The following is a 7,404-nucleotide window of genomic DNA, read 5'->3' as shown; positions in this document are numbered from 1 at the left end:
AAACAAACAAAAATCCACCAATCACTCCCTCAATGAGATTCCTTGTGGAAAACACATAGGAATATTATTGCCAAATTTCAAAACCCACAAATCAAAGAAAAAATATTGCAAGAAACAAGAAAAAAAATCAATTCAAATATGATGGAGCTACTATTAGAATTATATAAGACTTACTCAGAAGCCACAATAAAAGACTGCAGGTCCTGGAATCATATCTACTGACAATTAAAAGAACTAGGCCTGTGGCCAAAAATATCATACCTAGCAAAATTATCTATAATAATGAACAAGAAAAAAATAGACATTCAACAAACTTGTAGGTTTTAGTGCTTTCTAACAACCAAAACTGAACTTGATAGAAAATTTAACATGTAAGAGCTAATATCAAAGACCAATTTTGAGGAACACAACATAGACACATTGTTTGTCTTCTTAACATAATACATGCATACTATATGTTTAATATTTGCATTAAAAATAGGGTACCTCAAAAGAAAGATTGGAGGAGAGTTAAGGTAACAATAATCACTATGTTATACAAAGGAGGTACAGAGGAAAAGTAGACAGAAAGGCATTAGAGGAGGGAGGAGGGGCTCTTAGTTCTGAAAAACTACTCATATCAGGAATGGGTTAAATAGACAAAACTGCATACATACCATGAAGGGTATAGCACCCTCTAAAATATATAAAGAAATAAGTAAGGAGAGATGAGATGGGTGGACAGGGAATCAAAGAGTATGGGAAGAAGACAAGGAAGGGATCCATGGGTAGGGAAGAGGTTAATTAATAGTAAGGCAAGTTAAGGAGCAGAATTAAAGCAAAGAGTCAGCAGGGATAGGAAAAATATATGTGTGAGTATGTGGTGTGTGTGTCTGTGTGTGTGTATATCTATTTATGTGTGTATAAACTATGTATCTATACATAAATTTATCTTTTCTTAACCATAGCCTGCTTGGAGGTGGTAGAAGAATGAAAGGCAGGGAAGAATAAAGTCAAAAAGTTGTGCAGTGGAGAACAAAACAACAATTTACAAGGAAGCAAAGAAAAGATGGACACTCATGAATATAATTTCTTCTACTAATGTATATATATGATTTCTTGAACTGGTAATTTGTTGTTATATATTTTGAATCCTCCCTGATCTATTGGGGACATGTTCTCTTTTGCTTTGTTTTATTTTGTTTTGTATTCTTTTTCTATTTTTCTTTTTTTCTTATTGTGTTTTTTAAATAAAAAAAAATTTAAAAATATATATTATATCATTGGATCTTCTTAACAACCCTCTGAGGTAAGTGCTGTTATTATCTTTATTGAATAGTTGAGGAAATTGGAACAAATAGATTAAGTGATTTACACCTAGCAGGTAAGTCTTCCTGACTTCAGACCCAGTTCTCTAGAAGTTAAAAATTAAATCAAGGCAGAATTTAATAATCCTTGTTAATTGAATTTGTTGTTTCTGTAAGGATAATGCTTTCATAAGTGACTTAAATGTGCCAAAGGAAAAAATTACAGTATTTCCTTTTAGGCAGAAAGCAAGACTATATGGAAGCTAATACCAGAAAAGGAAAACTTATACTTAAACATAGTTTGATGCATAAGCAAAACAGAGGTCAGATTGAAGATAGGAAAGATCCCATGGCTTATTTTTTTTAATTCTTAATATCTGGTTTTTATATCACTGCCATTTCTGAATATTTCACATGGTTTTTAATAGTTTTAAGTTGTGTCTGGAAATAGGAAGGAAGGAAGGAAAGAAGGAAGGAAGGAAGGAAGGAAGGAAGGAAGGAAGGAAGGAAGGAAGGAAAGAAGGAAAGAAGAAGGAAGGGAGGGAGGGAGGGAAGGAGGAAGGGAGAGAGGAAAGAAAAAAGGGACGGAGGGAGGGAGGAAAGAGAGGGAAGGTGGGAAAGAGAAAGGAGGAAAGAGGGAAGGGAGAAAAAATAGAAGGAAAGGAGGAAGGGAAGGAGGAAAGAAGGAGGGAAAAAGGAAGGAAAGAAGAAAAGAAAGAAGGAAGGAAGGGAATAAAAGAAATGAAGGAAGGGAGTGAGGAAAAGAGGGAAGGAAGGGAGAAAGGAAGGGGAAAAAATAATTTATTAAGTGATTAAGTGCTTACTTTATGCCAGGCACTATATTAAATGCAAACATATAAAGAAAAGCAAAACAGTCCTTTCTCAAGGACATCAGTCTAATAAGGAAGATAACGTGAAAATACTATAATTTGCATTAATATTAATTTTCATTATCTCATCAATATTTTAGAGCAATCTTTCACATGGTTGTTAATAGTTTAAATTTCTTTTGAGAGTTTTCATATCCTTTGACTATTTATTTGACACTAAAAAATGGCTTTGATTACTCTATTTGTGTTAGCTGCTCTCTCAGTAAGTCAATAAATTAATAGACATTAATTAAGCATCAAAAATACAAATGCAAAAAAAATAGTCCATAGCCACAATCAAAATGGGGAAGACAATAATAAAATAAAGCTGAAAAGGTGAAGTAATACCCAATAAAAGAATATGGCTGAAAAATCAGAGAAATCTTATTGTACAGTCAGAAAAGAGATGTTTGTGTGTGTGTGTACAAGATAGATGATATGGGTAGATATAGATAAATAGAAATCTTGACTATCAAACCTTTATTGGATATCATAGGATTCTTAAATGATTATGGATTTAGGTTTTACTAGTCACTGAATCTATCCTCCCATTAAATAAATGAGGAAGTTGAAGTACAGAGAGGTTAAGCAGCTTACCCAGTTTCACAAGTAGCTAAGCATGATTGAAACTCTGATTTTCCTAATGAAGAATAACACCCCATATCCATTATATCACAATGAAAATATTTTTCCCTCAATTGATAGCTTCTCTTCTTGTCCAAGTAACATTCATTAAATTATCTGCTTTATCATTTGTGATTTCCTTTATCCTTTGTTTTATTAAAAACTCTTCCTTAGATCCATGAAAAAATTTTGTAACAATAGTCAGCCTAAGAAAGAGGTGATTCTCTCAAAAATAACATTCTGAAAATATAAATACAAGTAATCCAAATGAGGAAAAAAAATTAGAGCTATATAAAGAAACCAACATCTATGTAAAGATGGGAAACTCACACATTTCAAAAATGCATGCAAAGAAGGTGGAAAACTAAAGAGGTAAAATTATTTGACTGGGGTCACACAAGCTATTAAATGTCTAAGGCTGGATTTGAACTCACATCCTCCAGATTCCAAATCTCATGCTCTATCAAATTAAGCGTCAGCTTGAGCAAAAGCCAGTGTTGAGGGCATGGTTTTGTTTTAGGTTTTTTTGTTTTGTTTTTCTTAGAAATGACATTGGCAGGTTGGAGCATATCCAGAGAAAAGGGAAGAAGGAACCAACATTTATTAAATGAATACTATGTAGGGAGCAGAGCCAAGATGGTGGAGTGGAGACATGGCTTTTTCTGAGCTCCTCCCATGATCGTCACACTAACAGCAAATCCAGCCTTTGAACTGGTTTTGGAGTGACAGAATCCATGAATATTGAGAATGTAATAAATTACCAGCAGAAGATAATTTTGAAGATCTCCAGAAGAGGTCTGTTTCAATCGGGCATGGAGAAAGGCAGGCCAAGCACAAGCAGACTCCAGATGCAGGCAGTGCATAGTCCTAGCGTGTGGTGGGCTCCACAGGCCAGAGAATCTATCATGGGGAATCTATTCTTCCCTGGCTGCAAGCCAGTAGATCAACAGACTAGTTACAAGACCTCTAACACAGATACAAAAAGCAAATAATGAACCCCCAAACTGTCACACTGTTAGATCAAATGGTATACACAGTTTGATAGCCCTTTGGGCATAGTTCCAAATTGCTCTAAAGAATGGTTGAGCTATAAAACCAAGCACACCCTTTGATCTAGCAATACCAGTACTAGGTCTGTATCCAAAGAGATAAAAAAAAAGGAATAGCAACTATATATGCAAAAATATTTTTAAAAGCTCTTTTTTTGGTGTCAAAGATTTAGAAATTGAGGGAATGCCTATCAAGGGATGGCTGAACAAATTGTACTAAGTGGTTGTAATGGAATACTATTATGCTATAAGAAATGAAAAGCAGATGCTCTCAAAAAAAAACTGGAATTACATGAGTTGATGTCTACAAAGTAACAATAATATTATAAAGTGATCAGCTGTGAATGTTTTAGCTATTCTCAGCAATGCAGTGATTTAAGAAATTTGGAAGGACTTTAGAATGAAAAACGATCTCCATCCCCAGAAAAAGAATTGAAGGTATCAATACAGATTGAAGGATACTTTTTTAAACTCTATTTTTATTGAGTTTTTTTTGTCCTATTTTTTTCACAATATGACTAATATGGAAGTGTGTTCTGCATGACTTGCACATGTATTACCTATATTAAATTGCTTGCCTTCTCAATGAAGGAATTGGGGAGGGAGAAAAAATCTGGAACTGAAAGTTTTTAAAATGAATATTAAAAATTTATTTACATGTAACTAAGAAAAATACTTTAAAAAAGAAAATAATAACAGAAAATTGAGACTCTCCATTACAATTAAGGACATTATTTCACTATACAATATGTCCAATTTTCAGAGATTTAATAGTGAATCAAAACATCCATTATCAAAGAATGTGCCCTAAATTTTCCACCATAATGTTGTTCTATCTTTTCTCAGTATTCAGGGTATGACGTATATACCAAATGATTCATGTGTTTATGCAATTTTGCATGCATTTCTGTATTGGAATCATTACAATATATGGCCATTTTCAAATTTATACTGTGATTATACTACCATTTAGATAGATTTTTCCCCTGGATTACCTTTTTCTTTGAAGAAAGAAACAAAGGATTGTATAATATGACTTGCAGAATGGGAGCAAGGAGAGGGTATGATAAGCAGTCAAACCTCAGGCTAGAGCTTTTGAGATCCCTGTTATAACTCTGTGAAGAATTGATAATTCCCTCTTTCTTCTCTATGGAAAACAAAGAGCCAGCCCATGGGGATGTTTTTAGTCCTTCTCTTAAGGATGCTAGAGAGAATTCCTAGACCTTTAAAGCAAGGTCCTCTGCTTTAACTGCCTGAAAGGCTTCCTCCCTATTTAGAGGGTGAGGTCTTCCAGGATACCATCTAAATGTAAATATAGAGCTCAACACAATCTGAAGTGACACCAACACCTCCCTGTCATTGCAGTTCAGTGAATACAAGACAATGGGAAATACAAATATTTCATACAGTTTGGCAGATGTACATCATGTATAGGAAATCTTAGACCATTTTCCCTCCATTGTCTTAAGGCTGAATACATGAAGAGATCCTAAATATATAGAAAAGAATAAGGGGTAGTGAGAAAAAGAGGGAGATAGAAAAAGAGGGAGGGAAAGACAGAGAGACAGAAACAGAGACACAAAGAGTCATAGAGAGACAGAGAGGTCTGCATGTTTCATAATATTTATGCTTTCAATCCTGCAAAATACAGAAAAGAGCTACCTTACTTGTTATTTCATGAAAATACTGACACTGGCTAGAAATGACATCTTCAGCCATATATAAAAAAATGTATGTTTCATTTACTTACTCAAGTACTTGTATCATGTTTGCCTACTTTTATATGCAACATCTAAACATTCCAGAATAATCTGTCACAGGATGTAGACTCTCCAAAAGACTGGATCTATTTAATTTAGTCAAAGTAATTTTCATTATAATCACATATAAGCTTAGTAGTCAAATAATTAAAATTGGATAGCATATTGAAGGTCATCCAGATAACAACTTGATCATTGACAGTCATACATGAGCACATACCTTTCATCAGGTCCCGAATTTAAAACACACCCTGCACAGTTGGAAGACATTTGGAATTCTTTTCAATTTCCCATAAAAGGAAGGTCCCATATCTTTTGTCTTCCTGACCAGTACCTAGTATCAGGTTGTCCTCAACAGTATAAGTGCTTTATGAATGTGCACTTGACTATATCAAGTCAAACTCTCTATCAAAGGTTTGGACAATTAGATATACACATTGTTTAAAATAAGATAGGGTTCAAGAAATACCTCAACACACACACAACAATCAAGTGAACATGCCTAACCAGTTTGGATGCCTACTCATCCTATCCTTCATAAATGACTTAAAAATAAAAATATTAGTGAGTAAAGTTTGGTTTATCTTTTAAATATTTTATGGTTTTCTTTTAATTATCTCAATATTGTAATAACTACCCCTTCCCAAAAAGATAGAGCAGAAAAATATCTAACTCTATGTAAAAGAAAATAAGCAACAGCATACATAAAGTTAGATTGTCCTGTTAGCTTTTTAACATGCACATTAAAAGACTTCGCATGAAAATAACTCAGAAAAATAATTGTTTTTAAAGATAGAAAAAACATTGAACATGAGTGATAACATGTTATGAGCCAGACCTTGAAACAAGGTGATAACTCAATGGAATTGATAGAAACAATGCTAAGTTAACACCTTTGAGAGTTCACACATTAGCTAACACGTTTGGGAGATTTCAGGGTTCAGTAAGAGATATCCAAATTCACACCTCCCATAATCTCACTCTCAGAGGAGGAGTCAATCTTTGAGTTTACACCTCTAAAAGAGCATAAAAAGAGCTTTAGTCAGTCAGTCAGTTAGTCAGTTCAGAAAATTGCCAGGAGTCGGAGTTGAGCTAAAGGCAGAAGCTGGCAGAAGCAAAGGACAAGCTGCAAGAACTCTTGGAATCAAGGAAGAAGAAAATAAACGTTTGGATTTTATCATCTGGCTGTATTTGAGGTGATTATTACTCTGAGCCGAAACTAAGGCTACCTCCAGAAAACCTCCCCAAGAAACCTGCACCCAGAGAACCATAATATATTATAGAAAAAGAAGAGAACACCACAATAACATAAGAAAATAGAGTCACAGCCAAGATTCTTTGCAAATGCCACAAACTAAGTCAAGGCTGTATGAATTACTTAGGGTGAATAAGTATAGAAGAGAAAGGAGAGTAAATAATGGAAGGAGCTCACCATCACCACCTGGTAGCTTTGTTTTTCTAAGTAGACTAGGGTTTAAACTTGTGATTTCATTGGTTTCACTAAGTCCAAATTAAGGAAATTCTCTCTTTTGCAGAAAATCAGCATCTTTTCTAAAGTTTGGTAGTCTTAGAAAGTTGCCTAAGCTACTGAGTAATTCAGTGATTTCTCCAGTCACCAGCCAGTATATATCGTAGGTGAGAACTCAGGTTTTCCTGATTTTGCAGCAAGTATTTTATTCAATGCTATATCAGGCTATTTTTCAAAAAGTCTATAGGAAAGTACTTTCCCTATTTTAATTAATTCATTTTGGTAATAAGGTGGCCATAGGTTCTAGGCTTATTAAGGGATCACAAGTGATGAAAGTACCCTCTAAAT

Source organism: Sarcophilus harrisii, chromosome 1, assembly GCF_902635505.1.
Source record: "Sarcophilus harrisii chromosome 1, mSarHar1.11, whole genome shotgun sequence".
Lineage (NCBI taxonomy): Eukaryota > Metazoa > Chordata > Mammalia > Dasyuromorphia > Dasyuridae > Sarcophilus > Sarcophilus harrisii.
The sequence above is the reverse complement of the archived record's forward strand: the minus strand, read 5'-3'. Positions refer to the sequence as shown.